Here is a 17,960-nt window from a genome sequence, read left to right as displayed (position 1 = left end):
AAGGTATTTCTGGTCCTCTTCACTTCCTCGTGTCCCACAATTCATTGTGTAATCCCTTGTCTTGTTGTCAAAATGACCAGATTACACTGTTACTATTTTGAACGTTTCTTGCATTGAGTCTATTTTTACATCAGGGATTATAGTTACATTAAAAAAAAATTTAGAGTACCCAATTCATTCCTTCCAATTAAGGGCAATTTAGTGTGGCCAATCCACCTACCCTGCACATCTTTGGATTGTGAGAGCGAAACCCACGCAAACACGTGGAAAATATGCAAACTCCACACGGACAGTGACCCAGAGCCGGGATCAAACCAGGACCTCGGCACCGCAAGGCAGCAGTGCTAACTACTGCGCCACCGTGTTGCCCTGATATAGTTATATTTTTGAGGAAAACACATGCCCTTGAAATAATTTATAGGAATATATATCACCTTGGTGCTATATATACCAGGATGTTCTTGTCCCCTCTTGTGTTAAGCTAATTGATCTTAAGTAGACAGCAGTAGAGACACAATAACTGCTGCAGTCCATGTGGTGTAAGTACACCCACAGTGCTATCAGGGAGTTCCAGGATTTTGACCCAGCAACACTGAAGGAATGGTGCATTAGTTCCAAGTTAGGAAATTGCGTTATTTGGAGGGGAACTTGCTGGCGGTGATGTTTCTATGGACCTGCTGCTCTTCTCCTTCTAGGTGGTAGAGGTCGCGCGGTCAGGACAGAAATCTGTAGATGACATCAAGGAATATGGGGATTTTCATAGAATTTACAGTGCAGAAGGAGGCCATTCGGCTCATCGAGTCTGCACCGGCCCTTGTAAAGAGCACCGCACTTAAGGCCATGCCTTCACCCTATCCCCATAACCCAGTAATCCCACCTAACCTTTTTGGACACTAAGGGCAATTTTGGACACTAAGGGCAATTCCACCTAACCTGCACATCTTTGGACTGTGGGAGGAAACAGGAGCACCCGGAGGAAACCCATGCCGCCACTGGGAGAACGTGCAGACTCCGCACAAACAGTGACCCAAGCCATGAATTGAACCTGGGACCCTGGAGCTGTGAAGCAACTGTGCTAACCACAACTGTGTTGAAGTAGATGATGAGCCATGAACTAATTGAATGGTGGACTGGCTCAACGGGCTGAAAGGACTACTCTTGCTCCTATGTTTGGAAGCTGCTGTTGAAGAAGCCTTGGTGAGTGCACCGTGTTTATGGTCCATGCGGCTGCCACAGTGTATTGGCGGTAGAGGGAGTGTATGGTGAAGGTGGTGGATGGGGTGCCAGTCAAGCAGTTGCTTTGTCTTGGATGGTGTCAACCTTCCTGAGTGTTGTTGGAGCTGCACTCATCAAGGCAAGTAGAGAGTATTCCATCACACTCCTGATTTGTGCCTCCTTGTCAATGGTGGACAGGCTTTGGGGAGTCAGGAGTCCCGGGCCTCTGATCTTCTCTTGTAGCCAGAGCATTAAAATGACAATGGTAACCTCCAGAATGTTGATAGTGGGGTTTGCAGCGATAGTAATGCCATTGAATGCCAAGAGAAATAGGTTGCATTCTTTCTGGTTAGAGATGGTGCTTGCCTGGCACCTTTGACCATTATGGAAGGGAGGTCATTGATGAAGCAGGTGAAGATGGTTGGGCCAAGGACACTACCCTGAGTAACTTCTGTGGTGATCTTCTGGGACTGAGATGATTGACCTCCAAAAACCACAAGCAACATCCATTGTTCTGGGCATGACTCCAATCAGTGAAGATTTACCCCTTTGATTCCCATTGACTCATTTTGCGTGGGCTCCTTGATGCCACACTTGGCCAAATGCTGTTGGTCAAGGGCATGATTATGAAGGGTAGTCACTCTCACCTCACCTCAGGAATTCAGTACTTTTGTCTATGTATGATTGCAATGACCATAGCGTAACCTCCACTGGAAAATAGAGCATTTGTATTTGAATGTTGGAAAAAGATAGGATCCTTTAGATGCTGATAGCTTCTTGGACTCCCTGTCAAGAGTAACTACTTGGCAAGCTATCATAAAATGACTGTGATCTATGGAACCGGATCACAGTGAAACAGCTACTGCTTTCAGGAGGGATATGAAAGAACATCTTTACTTAATATCAGCTAAGCAGATGGATAACACTGTATCGGACAAATGAAGTTGGCAAGTAACAGCATGCAAATGAAGAAAATAAGGATGTTCAAAAATGGAACCACTGGGAAAGAAAATCAGTTACTGATGTGCTAGCTTCATTCAGGCCATAGAAGAAGATCTCAAACCAGCTAGTATCACCGTTGTGGAGGAGACAGTTGTTGGTTGAGGATGACGTGGTCAGCTGTGTTGAAGGATAGGCTACATTGGTCACATCATAAACAATGCTGTTATTAGAGTACAGAAAAGATTTGGAGGGATAGATGGACTTGTTTTCTGGTGACGACACAATTGAGGCATTGCCAAAGAGGAGCTAGAGTTATATCACTAACTGGATAGGATTTTTACAGGAGGACTATCATGATGGCAGTCTTAAAAGATGCAGAAATATTCTTTTAGATATTTTGTTTTATTGAATGCCTGGACATTAAACAGCTTTCTGATTGAATAGGACTTTATAGAGACCAGTGTCATTTACAGTTGTGTACTAGACCCCTACTGACAATTAGCATGTGTACTGATATTAGCATGCGTTATTCCAGTTAGCATGTGTTATTCCATAATTCTATAAGAGGCACAGTGCCCTGCATTGAGTATTTTTGTAACAGTGTCTTAATTCTAATATGTGCCTGGAAGTTGAGCGAGTGCTTTCTCCGAATGCCAAAGCAAGTGATTTTGAACACCAATAAATTCTGTAAATCATTTCAACATTGGGCCACAGGAATTGATGAATGACTCCTGGAGGAAGTGAACTCATTTGATTGAGAGTGGTTTGAGGTCAAGCAATGATTGTTGAAAAGACAGGAACATTTTTCATAAGAACATTAATCAATCACAGATTTGCCACAGTAAGGGTTTTTTGCTTCAGCTCCTAAATATTTTTAGAGCTAATCAGGACATTAGTTTTTAAACCAAAGAGTTAACAATTTTCCTTCCAGCTATCCCTGACGTGTAATGATAGGTGCAGAGTTCTTAGAACTTGGCCTGTATATGTATGCGCCTCACAAGCAGAGTTCAATTGTTTTTTTATTCCTGTGAAATAACTAGTTTCTCTTACAGTTTCATATAGATTTCTTACATGGTTGGGCCATGTATCAAATGCCCTGCCACGTATCAAAATGTGGCAGTTTCACTCCAAATACTGGGTTGGTATCACGTAATCCTATTTCTCATCTCTCCCAGGAAATGGCCCATTGATCTGAAAACTAACCTGTCTGCTCAAGGGCATGATGATATGCAAAAGATCAATAGGCAGGTACTAAATTAGCTACGTTCATCTGAGACCTGCTAAAATGATCTATTTCTAGATTTTCACCATGCAACCCACCGTGACACGTCACATTCAACATTGCCAGCATGTAAATTATATATTTTTTTAAATTGTCTGTACTGAGACTTAGGGGCTAGGAAAGTAACAAACAGGAAAAAGGTTACTGTTGCCAGATTGGAAGAATTCTGTAAATATGAGGCACGAGACTTGGGGATGAATACAAATTTGGAATCTTTGGGGTTTGTCAAACCATAGACCTTTAAAAAAGTTGGATGTAAATTGTGGCACAAGACCTGCTGGAATCAAATGCAGGTGGCTGTTTCCTTGTGCAATTGGTACATAACTTAAATTCCATAACAATAGATGGATAGGTTTCATTGCCAATGTCCTGTCTACCTAGTCAGATGTTTCTGGCTGATGCCTCCTGGTCCCAATTGCCAGGCCAATTGAGAATTTGGCCTGGTGTCAATGGAGTAGATGTGTCCAGGATATTTAGAACACATCACCTCCTGGCATTAAAATCGATGCCCTCTTACTAGAACATCTTTTTTAGTTTATAGCTAAGCTGGCAAGACTACATACTTGATTTATTTTAGCTTGTGGGTGGGTAGGTTCAAAATACACACGTGACTAACTTTAGTGACCAACAGTGTGTTCTCTTCATGCCAGCTAATATGATAGAGCAAGCAGTGGACAATTACTATGCCCAATGCATAGTAATTACTCTGCAGACCTCCGTGTTCAAGAGCAGTAGGAGGGCAAAACAAGTTAGCCAACAAACAGCATCACTTTGTTTGATCCTGGCTGAAATTTGCAGCTCCCGTTTTGTTCCATGTGGGTTTGGTGACTGATGCACTATCAACTACTCAAAGACAAGAGTAGGATGTAATCGAGGCTTTATTACGCTGAGATGTGTGGCCTCCTACAGCAGCTGACAAAATGGCTTCTGTACGGGGAGCACACATATTTATACTCTGCCTACTGGGCGGAGACAGCAGGCAGGGATCTACCCCCGTACCTGTAGTACAGGGGCCTTACCATAAAACACATATATACGGTATATACATCACTGGTGATTACCGTAGTGACAGGAGTGGAAAATCACATTTCACGCAAATGTAAAAGCGTGACGTGATTATTCCTGCCACCACCACCCCCACCCGCTGCCAGTGACATAACGCGATTCCTGACGTTCAATGTCAGGAACATCATTTGAATATATTAACATCTCATCATCGTTCCTCTATGTCTGAATCATCTGCCCCATAAAAAAGTAAATTTACGTCAGAGCAGGGGCAGGCCGCCATGAACCACAACTGGTCTCCCAAGGTGTACACCTGGAGGGGAGCCATCCCAGAGAATCGCAGGTGAGTGCAGTACTTGATGAGAGAGCGTCATACCTGCACATTACCACCTGGCACTATGCACGCAATGGGGAGGGGGGGCATTTCCTATTTAACTTTTGTGCACTGGAACAGCCTTTAAAAATGGCAAATGATCTTCAAAAAACGTTTCCAGTGGAGTAGGCTCAGAGCAGGCCTTGCTCCCACCACCCCCCCCCCCCCCCCCCCCCCACCCGCCTTTTTTGTTACTAATTCTGGAACGATATGGCAGACAAAGCCACCGTTGGTGCTAGAGGCTTCAATTCTGCTTCCTCCCACTTTATTTTAGTGTTAATTCACTGCCATTTATCTTCCAGGATTGCCTACCTTGAAGAAGTACTGCTTTTCTCTCTGGCGGGATTTCTGTCTGTTTCTTTTACCATGAAGAGTCAAATGGACTCAAGGTGTTGACTCTGTTTTCACTCCCTATGGATGCTGCCGGACCTGTTGGGGTTTTCAAGCATTCTCGGTTTTGTTTCTCGAAACCTCTATTGGCCATCTAATTCAGTAATCACAATTCAATAATTCAATTACAGTTTTGCCTAGTGCTAAGAAAAAAGTTCTAATTTACTTATGTCTTAAGATCAGAATAAAATGACTTAAAATGTATCCCGTGGCATACACAATTTTATTTTCAAGCATTTGATTTTTAAACTAAAATTTGTCAGATGTAACCTGCAACTCTGTTTGGCCACCGTAAATTATGGAAGGTGCAAAATATGATAACATGATTGCCCTGTGCATTGGGGCTCCAACGAGTCACATGGTACTTTTAAAAGATGTAGGTTCGCACAAATAATTCCCCCAAAGGGAAAGTTATTGAGTTCATCCATTCTGCTGGGAGTAAATTCAGAGCAGAGTCATTTGTAATTTTCTCTCTGTGCATGGTCTGGGCGGCACAGTAGCACAGTAGATAGCACTGTTGCTTCACAGCTCTAGGGTCCCAGGTTCGGTTCTCGGGTCTGTGTGGAGTCTGCACGTTCTCCCTGTATATGCGTGGGTTTCCTCCCACAAGTCCCGAAAGACATGCTGTTTGGTGAATTGGATATTCTGAACTCTCCCTCGGTGTACCCGAACAAGTGCCGGAATGTGGCGACTAGGTGCTTTTCATAGTAACCTCATTGCAGCGTTAATGTAAGCCTACTTACATTAAAGATTATAAAGACAATAAAGATTTTTAAAAACTAATTAATTTACAGTCAGTGAAATACTAGTCCTCATGAAGGGCTTCCTTCTACAGCTTTATCTTTACTTTTTTTCAGATGCCAATGGATCTATTAACTGCAGAATTTGCAGTTTTATTTATCAAAAGTATATTGCAGGTTAAGGTAATTGCCTTTAAGTACAGACAGCAAAGAGATGGTTCTGAGTTTATAGACTACTGGCAACAATAGGATGGCATTGCAAAGAAACAAAATGCACTGTTCTATGGCAAATAGCCACAGAATTTAACCAGTCACTAGGCTTCCTTAGCTAAGTGGTGCAGGCAAACAGCCTTGAATTTGCCATCTCAAATCTAAAACTTGTCGAGGTACACATAATAATGGATTTTCTAATGGAAATGTCCGGGTCACAATAAACTACAGCTTAAAACTTTATAAAAAATTCAGTATAATGTACTTGTTCCCCTTCTGAAGCACTGAGAAAATAAATAATTCAGGTGATGTACATTGTCACATCAAGTCAGTACAGCAGCTTGAGAATCTTAGTACATAAATCAGTCTGGAAAACATGTAGGGTCAGAGAGTATGCTGGGACTCTAGCACAAATAATTAAACCCGAGGTGTCACAGTCTGTCCAGGGACATACAAGTAGAGATTGGCTCTAAACAACAAAACAAGAGGCCATATGAGACTCATGAGTTTGAAGCCTGCACCATTTATACATGTTATTTGAACAGCAAGATTTTGCAACTGTCTTAAAATTTCTATCCCACTATTTTCCAGTTTGCTTTTTCTACAATGTCAAGTTTTATTTATGGAGGTCAGAACTTCACAACATGCTGATTCAACTCCTCACAGTTTGACGTCAGCATCTCCAAGTTCCAAGTCTTGTGATAAGAATGGGATTGAAGTTTCAAAGACTAAATATAGACATTGATGATCAAATGCTCATAAGAGCATCAGGGATTTTGGGAATATCATCTGTGATATGAGCTATTTATGGTTGAGTAACACACATTGCTGTTACACTGAGGTTGTATGGTTTTTCTCATTTACATTGGGGACTAGGAAGTAATTTGGAATTTTGTCTTCTTCCAGGTTATTACTGATTTTCTGAGGGAAGTAAATAATTTGCAATGAACTCACCAAGATGCAATTTGGGCATTCAGCTTATGGCCTGAATACGCTAGGATTGTGGCCATTCCTCGCCTCAGAGGATTTTTTCCATTCAATATATTTACTATGTCCATGGTTGAAGCCAAAGTCACATGACATGATAAATTATTGAAAAATTCTGATTGGAAGAATGGTAAAGTACAGACAGCTGAAATAGTTAGCAGAGGAGGAAGAAGGCTGGCTGGAAAATGGAGTATAATGTGGGAAAATGTGAAATTGTCCACTTTGGCAAGAAGAATAAGAAAGAAACTTATTGGGCTGGATTCTCCGATTTTGAGGCTATGTCCGGAGTAGGTGTCTAGTTTTACAATGAAAAAGTTGGAGCCCACCCTGCACTGATGATCCACCTGGTGGGGGGCTAGCAGCTGCACCACGCAAAACTCCCGGCCTTCCCAACATAAATGTCCAGAGAATTGCTGGGTCTGTGGCCGCGCATGTGCATGGCGATGACCTGCAGCCGTCACGCCATACAACATGGTATCGGCCGCGCACGGACCTGGACGACCAAATAGTGTCCTCCTGAACCCCACTCGCCACCCCAGACCACCCCCCACAAGTCCCCTCAGCCCTCTCCAAAGCCCCCTTGCCAGCAGCATGCCCCCCCCCGGACTGTGGCAGCGCTGGACAGAGTCCGTAGCCACCACGGCAGATTTACAAAAACCCAGACCACACGTGGCCTGCGTGGCCGGGAATTCGGCTCATCGGGGGCAGAGCATCAGGGGAGGACCTCAAAGCAACACACTGCATGTCATTAGCAAATTGAGCAAACTACCTTCAGCCTCTTCTTCCAAGTCATTTATATAAATTGTTAAACACTGAGGCCCCATCACTGATTCTTATTGAAGGAAGGATGTAAATGCATTGGAAGCAATTTAGAGAAGCTTAACTAGACTAATACCAGGAATGGGCAGGTTGTCTTATGACGAAATGTTGGACAGGTGATGTTTGTATCCACTAAAGTTTAGAAGCATAAAAGGTGACTTGATTGAAAACTTTAAGATCCTGAGGGGTCTTGTCTGGGTGGATGTGGAGGGCCTCTTTCTTCTTGTGGGAGATTCTGGTACTAGGGATCACTGTTTAAAAATAAGGTTCACTCATTTGAGACAGTTGAGGAGAAGCTTTTTCTCTCAGAGTCATGAGCCTCTGGAACTCTCCTCCTCAAAAGGCAGTGAAGCAGAGTCTTTTGATATTTTTAAAGCAGCAGTAAACAGATCCTTGATAAGGAAGGAAAAATATATTGGCGGTAGCAGAAGGTTACAATCAGATCAGCCATGATCATATTGAGTGGCAGAGCAGAGTCTAGGGGCCAAAAGAACTCCTCCTGCTCCTAACTGGTATGTCGACTGACTCTGGAGGTTGCATGATAAAACAAATTATACTTGGTCTGTGAAAGGAATTGGCTTAATGGGCTGAGGGCCCTTTTTCTTTACCCTATATTCGTGCAAGTGAAAGTCCCTGAGGACCATAGGCTGCCCTCCCCATTTTGAGAGAACACTGACTGGCAGTGATTTAACCTGAGGGTCACCACACCTCAGGCAAGGGGTGAGGTGGAGAAGGCGGGGCCTTCATGAATAACCTCAGGCAGTATGGGAATTCAACCCGCGTTGTTGGCATCGCTCTGCATTACGAACCAGCCATGTAGCCAACTGAGCTAATCGACCCCCCCCCCAATATTAGTATGGCATTAGCAAAAGCATTACAGTTACAGGCTGACAAAAGAGCACAAAAGGAACACCGTAATCATTTATTCGGTACTCTGAATGCATTCTAATGAAATTTGACAGGCACTTCATTGTACCGAAGATATTCCATCAAACTGCTTATGAGAATTAAGACACTAAATCTTTCAGGGAGCTATTAATAAAGTGCAGCATTTGATAAGCAGATTGGAGAAGGTGGGGGGGGGGGAGAGAGAAGAGAAGAGGAGTCAGCAATATTATGGCCATCTACCATGAAGTACAATAACACTTGCATGGTTGGACTATGCCTGTAATCAGTGGTAAAGGCAACAATAAGCTAAGACCCAAGTTCTCATTCTCTATTGAGATGTATTCTCCACATTGGCATCCAGGGTGCATACGGCAACACGCCACTTAAATTGCAACAGATTGTTATAGCCTCTTCAACACTGAATGTAGTTTGAACCGTCTTGACTAGAAGGATGTATTCGTGTGTTGTCGAGCAGTTCACAGGTGGTTGTCAAAACAACAACAATTTTAAAACAAAATTCAATATTTCATATTTGTCACATATTTCTTACCCAGCAGCAGGTGATACTCTAAGGCCTCACTAACAGGAGCAACAGAAGGCAAGTCACAGATTTATTTTTAGATACTCCTTTCTCCCTACAGTAAACCACTCTGACTATCCAGTCATGGGAAACCCCTGTGCTGCTATTTGATGATGCTGCAGGTGAAACCCAGCTGTTAGAGTTGGTACCAGTTGATCAGCCATAAATTAAGTATTGAAGCCAACTAAAACAAATGATGCTTGATGGACCAAGTTACAAGACCCTCATCTTTCTGCTCTCCTTAAATTTGAATATGTAAGCATTATTTTATTTTTAACTGCAAGGAATAGAGTTGCCATTAGAATGATAATCACCTTCAAAGGATAATAAAAAATGGGCACTTCCGAGGGTTTTTAACATTTGAAAGTCTGGAGTTATAAGACTCAATAACACCCCTCCCCACTTCTTTCTTCCAGAACCTAGCTTTATGCTGTTGCAAACTATCTTCCTTTCAGTGTGTTTAGTGATATGGGAGTTATTTGTGATTACTTCATATATTGAATATCATGAACTCTGATTACTATAGAAATTATTCTTGGCACAAGTCAGGATATCTTCAAAAAAAAGCCCCAAAGAATAATTTTTGTTCTTTTCATTCACTTTCCTCCTTGCCTATAAGGAATCTGCGGACCCATGCAGGAGTATGATTCATAGTCCAGTTTACATATCTTCATGTGAGACAGTAGTGTCATTTGACTGTAGAGGACATTTAAGCCAAAGTTTGATCCTCTCCTCATCTGATGTTCACATATTTCCAATATGTAGTTGCTTTCAGAAGTACCAGTGTGGTAAATCTGGCTTCATTTTGCTCTCCTCAACCAACCAGAGCTGAGCCAATTGTAATCAATGTCTCTGGTAAGATTATCAGACTCAGCACTTACCGTAAAGTCTGTATTTGCAACTGTAAATACAGGTCAGAACTACTTCATTGACTGGAAGGTGCTGTGGGACGTCCTGAATTCATGAAAGTTTCGACATATATGCAGGTCTTTTTTTCTTTATTTTGTTCAGTTCAATTCCTTGTTAAAGTGTTTTCTTTCTTGCGTCACACACCATCTTCAGCAAACTTCCACATCTGAAACTATCCACTGGAAGTTTCATAAATATAGCTCAAAGCAACTCTGCCCCCCTGTAGGAAATTGCTTCATTATTCCTTATTGTAGGTTCATGCCTAAGGGAATCCACAGATTCTTAGGCAATGTGAAGGAAGTGCAGACCTGTCACAATGGCTCTCTGCCCCTAATCCCTGTGCTTTGCATTCAGAGAAGTGTTCACTGACATAAAACATGGAGAAATAAGTCCTTATGTCTCATGATAATCTGACTTTTTTTACTGGTTTGAGCTCTGTGATTATTTCTACCAACATCAGGTTAATGCTCGTTTCTTAGCTGATGTTAATCCAGCTCCCTTACGACGTTGAGCACAGTAACCCCTCCAAGCTAGCATCAGCCACCATTTAAAAATATTCCAAAAATAAAATTGTAAATAAAAATTTTAGTAATTTATTGCAACTCTCTTTAAAATTGTTGCAATTTGGGTTGTGCTGTAATTAGCATGGTCTCAATTTTAAACATACTGTTAACGGAAAATGGGATAAAGCAATCTTAGATAAACTGATAGTCAAGTTATATTTGGGAAACATCAGGTAAGAATAAGGGTTTGGTCTTAGCTTGCTGCTGAACCATATTTCCATCTCCCTGAGAAGAGTTTGTTTGGAAACTCTGAAACAAGTCACATGTAACAGTAGCAGTCAATAACATATTATTTTATGTAACTGTCTCTATCCTGAAATAAACCAGGTTATTAAAGTAAGTATCAACTGTGTGCAGGATCAATCAAATATATTAGAACTATTATCTGTTTGTACTCACCTCCTGCCAGAGTTGAATAAAAACACAGTCTTCTCCATCCGATGTGCATATTTAGTATCCTGTTGCCATTCAGGTCCCATTTTTGCCTCTTCCTCTTTTCTGCTTGGGCAAGATACAGACACATTACTGAATTGGCTGCAACAATAATACTCCATCACTTTGAATTCTTTCTACATGGTGGCACAGTGAGAAGGGCTGGTTTAGCTCAGTGGGCTAGACAACTGGTTTGTAATGCAGAACAAGGTTAGCAGCACGGGTTCAATTCCCGTACCAACTTACCCGAACAAGCAACGGAATGTGGCGAAGAGGGGCGTTTCACAGTAATTTCATACTTGTGACAATAAAAGATTATTATATTATTAGCACTGCTGCTGCACAGCACCAGAGACCCAGGTTCAATTCCGGCCTTGGATAACTGTGTGGATGGTTTGCGAGGGTTTCCTCCGGGTGCTCCAGTTTTCTCCCACACAGTCCAAAGATGTGCAGGTTAGGTGGATTGGCCAAGCCAAATTTCCTCTTAAGTATCCAAATATGTGGTTTGGTGGGGTCACAGGGATAGGGGGAAACAGTGGGCTTGGATAGGGTGCTCTCTCAGAGCATGGTGATGCACCAAGTGGCTGAATGGCCACCTTCTGGACTGTAGGAATTCTATTATTCTAGATGAGGGAATATTAACTCAAGGAACCTCCCAATTCCACCACCATCATCAAGTACTCTCAGGTCAAGTTTGGTATAGGCTGGGTGAAGAATTAAAATTCCCTTACTGGTTCACTTACTAAACTCACACACTAACTTAGATAGGCCAGAAAGGTTCTTGGATAAATCTGGGAAAGAAGTGAGATTTTGTCATAGGCCTTGCTGCCTCCAGTATGGAAAGAGGAAAAAAGAACTTGTAATAACACAGCATCTTTTGTGATCTCAAGACACCCAAACAAATTTGCAGCCATTGAGACACTTTTGAACTGTGATCAATTTTGTAATGCTGTAAACGCAGCATCCCATTTACACACAGCCGGATCCAATAAACACCATCTGTTTTAGGTGTTAGTTGAGGAAGTTAGAAGAATGAGGGTGATCTGTTAGGGCAGATATTGAGAGGTTGTTTCTTCTAGGTGGGAAATCGATATGAAGGGGGCACAGTCTCAGGATAAGGACTGAGTTGAGGAGACATTTAGGACTGAGTTGAGGAGACATTTCTTCACTCAAATGGTTGGGAACCTTTGGAAATCTCCACCCCAGAGGGTCGTGGATGCTCCATCATTGAATATATTTAATGCTGGCTTAGACATATTTTTGGTTTCAGAGGGAATCAAGAAAAATTTGGAATGGGCAGGAAAATGAAGTTGAAGCACAAAGTCAGCCATGATCAATCTGAATGGCGGAGCTGGCTTAATGTGCCATATGGTCTTCTCCTACTCCTACTTCTCATTTTATTATGTTCTCATAAATGTTGTTCAGGACACAGAGAACCCCTGCTATTTTTCAATAGCGCACTTTGCGATCTTTTACTTAGATGACAGATGGGGTCTCTGTTTAACCATAAGATGTTGCCTCCAATGTGCAGTATTCCCTCAGTGCTGTCCTGAATTGTTGGTTTAGGTTTTGTGCTCAAGTTTCTAATGGGGCTTTCTACATGCTTTTGTGACTCAGGAGCAAGTGTAGAAACACTGAACCAAGGCTGCAAAGACCGGGATTCTTCTCATGATTGCTATTCGTTGAGCCTCATTGGAAGTAGAGTGTATGGACACTGAGCATATGACTAGGTTCAGATATGGTATTTCTCCTAACTAAATAGCTTGCAGGTTTTTGCTGTTTATTTTGCTGAAAAATGGGCATTGAATGAGGTATCAGAGGGTTGCTAGTGGTGGTATAACAATATTTCAACACATTTGTAACACAGAAGGGGGCACACTAGAGAAAAATACAATTTCCTTCAGTACTGTTCCAAGCCTTGCCAAGTCTCCTCTCTGATGCTTTAGCTGTACAGTGAAGCTCCCTCTTGCCCAATGCGAAAAAAAATCCTCCAGCAAGATATATGAATGTGATAGTTTTCATTTCACACACCATACAGCTTTGTTAACTGTTGGAGTAAGGTTGACATTTAAGTGCCATTTTTATGCTGTGTTTCCATAACAACTGAAAGCTGAGCTGTGAACTTCCAAAATACTTTTCATACAGAACCAAAAGAAAGAGGAGCCTCCATCAGACTAAGGTGGATTAGCATTCAGGTCGCACATACAAAAGGATAGCATGCCAACTCTCTGTGGTCCTCAATCCCTGGAGTTTCATCGTGCGACATTCCACACTAATCAGTGAAACAATCAGGCAATGTTCTACTGTTAATCACATCGAGCTGCAATACTTCAATGGGCAAATAAGAAATAGAGGGCTAAGATTTGGGTTGTTGGAAGAGGAAGAAAGAACTTGCTCAGAAGAAGGGAAATTAGATCAGAGAAAGAATCACTTTTGCAGCGGCCAATGATTGTGAGCAACACTGTCAATGCAGTATTTGTTGCCTATCATTAGTTTCCATTTGGGCATTGAGTCAAATACTGAGGGTGAGGTTCTTCGGCTGTGCCTTGCCCAAGGTCAATGGACCTTTACATGATGTCCATCTCGTCCGTGGCGATCTTGCGGCGTAGGCGGCCAAAGAATCCACTAGTTGTGGCGTAACAATATTCCAACACTTGTAAGACAGAAGGGGGCACACTAGAGAAAAATACAATTTCCTTCGGTACTACAGTATTCCAGCATGCCTTGCCAAGTCTCTTCTCTGGTGGTTTAGCTGCAGTCACATGTGTGCCAGACTAGGTAAGGGTGATAGGTATCCTTCTCTGAATTACATCAATAAACTGGTTGGATTTTTACAATAACCGTACAGATTTCATGATACTTCTCAGGCGCTGGCAAAGAAATTACTCAATTTATCAAATTTCACAACTTGCACCTTCTGGGTTGGTGGTGCAGAATAATGTCCATAGATATCCTGGTCACATGAAACTATTAATGGTGTCGAATAATATGATGTTTCATGTCACTTTTGATCTTCCATCATTATACCTTCCAACAGAGATGTCCAGGAAGCTGATGCTGACTGTATTGGAACGCTTCCTTGAATTTGTTAGCATGGAAAAGAAATGCCCTTTTTAGTTCACCAATTACCATTTCATTGACTAAATGGGGCGGGTTTCTCCGTCCCGACGCACGCTGTTGGGATTCTCCTTTTCGCTGACTGGTCAACGGGGTTTCTCATTGTGGGGCAGCCCCATGCCGTCGGGGAACCCCTGAGCTGCTAGCAAAATGGAGAATCCCGACGGCGGAGAATTCAGCCCTTGAGATTTAGTTCACACAGTGAATGTAACTGGATGGTACATATAGGATTTCTCCAGATTTTACAAGCAGCCCTTTGAACTACTTTTATTTCATCCAACTCCTATCCAATCTGTTCGAGAGCCAAAGCTTCCATTATCAGAATAAAACACCTGGCCCCTGGCACTAAGAAGAATGCTGTTTTTAGCTTTAAGCCTACCCTTCATTACAGCATCTTATGATGCTCAGGCAGGTTGGGAGACTTAACTGATTCAATAATACAAGGATCATTGCTTGCATTTATGAGGCTGTTAATCACTGCAATTTAATAAACTTTGACCTCCTACCCACTGCTTTTAAAGATGAATAAAATGCAAGCAAGAAAATGTTTTCACTCATACGCCTGACGAGTGATGATTAGCAGCAGGCAGGTCATCCGTCTATCACAGAGGAAGCCCCACTTTGGAGGCGTATCAGCCAATCAGATTGGCCCTCCAGGCACAGCGCTGCAGTGGTCGGAAGAGGCACTGCAGTGACTTGTTTGGGATTAAGTGTTGGGGCATGGAGGCCAAGTATGTGGTATTATCCTGGTAATGGGAAGGAACAGCTTGTTGGGGGGGGGGGGGTGATTGGGATCCCAGCAGATAGGCCAGTGGGGTGAGGGAAGCGTGGAGGTCTGGTTCTTCACAGGATGGTGCCTCCCAACAGAGGGGGTCTTCTGATGGAGGTGCTGCTCCACCCTTTCCCATCCAAGATGTAGGTTTTTGAATTTTCTACTTCCCTCCAATCTGTTCTCCATCTGCCAGCCTAAAATTTTATTTTTTTAAATGTTTTTGTTGAGTTTTCAGATTTTATATCCAACAATTTACAAGTAACAACGGTCAATCAGGGAGGCAAAGCGTAGGGCTCCCCATGAAAAGTTCTGGCTGCTCTGATACCAAGGGCGCCCATGCACACACACATACACATACACACACACATATAGGCCATGATTAGCTATCAACTGTGTTGAAAAAGGTCTTGGGGATGTAGATCGGGAGGGATCTACAGGAAGAGGAACTTGGACAATCATTTTGGTTGTATCGTCCCAGTGAGCAAGAGCGAGAGTGGGCCCCACCTCTGCAGGTCCTTTTTGACTTCCTCTGCCAGACTCATCAAGTTCCATTTGTGGATCTGTGTCCAGTCGTGAGCTATTTGGATTCCCAGGTAGCGGAATTTGGCCTGGGCTTGTGTAAATGGCAGTCCTGCCAGATCTGTCCCTCCCTCATGCAGGTTCACCGAGAAGATCTCGCTCTTGCCCACGTTAAGCTTGCGACCGGAGAAGGCTCCAAACTCGTTTGGGAGTTTCATTATCCCTTCCAAGATGGTCTGGTGTTTTGAGATGTAGAGGAACAGGTCATCTGCATAGAGTAAGACTCTATGCTCTCTGTCACCCCTTTGAATATCTCTCCATCCCTTTGCCGCTCTGAGGGCAATCGCCAGTGGCTTGATTTCCAGGGCGAATAGCAACGGGGATAACGGGCATCCCTACCTCGTGCCTCTGTGCAGCCAGATGTATTCAGAGCTGGTAGTGTTAGTCTGCTCGCTTGCTATGGGCGCGCTGTACAGTAGTTTCACCCAGGTGAACTCTGACTCGTACCCAAACCACTCCCATGCCTCTATGAGGTAGTTCCATTTGACCCTATCGAAGGCCGTTTCTACCTCCAGGGAGATGATCACTTTGGGTATTCCCTCCCTGGATGGAGTCAATATCACGTACAGCAGGCAACTTGTGTTTGATGTTAACTGCGTGCCCTTGACAAAGCCCGTCTGGTCCTCCACGACTACCTCTGGCATGCAGCTCCCCAGCTACCAGGATCTTTGTGTCCGTGTTAAGTAGTGAGATGGGCCTTTAGGACCCGTACTCCGTCGGGTCTTTATCCTATTTGGATATCAGCGAATTGAGGCTTGGGCTAGTGTTGGTGGCAGGGTGCCCCTTCCTAGCGAGTCTGCGAATATCTCCGCAAGTACGGGGCCAGTGTTGGTGCAAATTCTTTTGTAGAAGTCTGCCAGGTATCTATCTGGCCCCACCATCTTGTCTACCTGAATGGAATTGATGCTCTCCATGGCTTCCCCTATTTCGAGTGGTGCTTCCAGGGACCAGCTCCTTTCTTCCCCCACGACTGGTATTTCCTGTCCGTCGAGGAACTGCTTCATCTTCAAGTCCCCCTCTGGAGGTTCGGAGCCCTCGGTAGAATGTTGCTAAGGTTTCATTGAACTTTTCTGGCATGGAGACAAGATTGGTGCGTCTATATTTAACCTGAGCTATTTCGCACATGTCTGCCTGCTTTCTCAGCTGGTGAACCAGCAGGCGGCTGGCTTTGTCTTCATGTTCATAAAAGTTCCCTCGTGTCTGGTGGAGCTGAAGCACTGATTTCCCGGTGGAGACCAGGTCGAAGTCCATTTGCAATTTTGTCCTCTCTGCCAGTAAATCCATGGTTGTGGCCGTGGAGTGTTGCCATTCCACCACCAGCGTGGAGTCAACCAGCTGTTGCCTGGCCGCCCTCTCCTCCATGTCTTTGCATGCCTTGAGTGCAATAATTTCCCTCCTGATCACTGCCTCCCAGAATGTGGAGGGTTACACTTCTCAATTTTGGTTGTTGGTTACATATCCGTCTATAGCCTGTGCTACCCAATCGCCAAATGCCTTGTCAGCGAGGAGGGCCGTGTCCAGCCTCCATGGGGGACATTGAGCCCGGCATGTCTTCAACCTCACATCCATTTAGTATGGAGTGTGGTCGGAGATTACAATTACAGAGTATTCTGCTACGACTATACCTGGAAGCAGCAATTTCCCCACTACAAAGATGTCGATCCTCGAGTAGATCCTGTGGACCTGGGAGGAGAGCTCTCTCTTCCAGACCACCAGAATCCCATCCACATCACCCCCACTAACTTCCCAATAACACAATCTTCAGAAACTCATCCACAAAAACTCCACTAACTTCCCAATAACACAACCTCCAGAAAACCATCCACATCACCTCCACTAACGTCCCAATAACACCACCTCCAGAATCCCATCCACATCACCCCAAATAACTTCCCAATAACTCAACCTCCAGAAACTATCCACAAAAACTCCACTAACTTCCCAATACCACATCCTCCAGAATCCCATCCACATCGCCCCAACTAACTTCCCAACAAAACAACCTCCAGAAACCCATCCTCATCACGGTAGCGTTGTGGTTAGCACAATTGCTTCACAGCTCCAGGGTCCCAGGTTCGATTCCCGGCTTGGGTCACTGTCTGTGCGGAGTCTGCACATTCTCCCAGTGTGTGCGTGGGTTTCCTCCGGGTGTTCTTT

At 43.5% G+C, this 17,960-nt stretch overlaps 1 long non-coding RNA gene across 4 annotated transcripts in view; it reads right to left on the bottom strand.

The window, feature by feature from the left end:
• LOC119973132 overlaps positions 1-17,960 on the bottom strand; it is a 218,997-nt gene that overhangs the window by 134,649 nt on the left and 66,388 nt on the right. For 2 of the 4 annotated variants that reach the window (XR_005462243.1, XR_005462245.1), the window contains exon 6: positions 11,303-11,401. This is a non-coding gene — a long non-coding RNA (uncharacterized LOC119973132). Of the gene's footprint in view, positions 1-5,129; positions 5,302-11,302; positions 11,405-17,960 lie in introns of all 4 variants that reach the window. The other 2 variants (XR_005462244.1, XR_005462246.1) reach the window with 2 other exon arrangements.

This window comes from Scyliorhinus canicula, chromosome 11, assembly GCF_902713615.1.
Source record: "Scyliorhinus canicula chromosome 11, sScyCan1.1, whole genome shotgun sequence".
NCBI lineage: Eukaryota > Metazoa > Chordata > Chondrichthyes > Carcharhiniformes > Scyliorhinidae > Scyliorhinus > Scyliorhinus canicula.
Note: the sequence above shows the minus strand (reverse complement) of the source record. Positions and strands in the feature narration are given on the sequence as shown.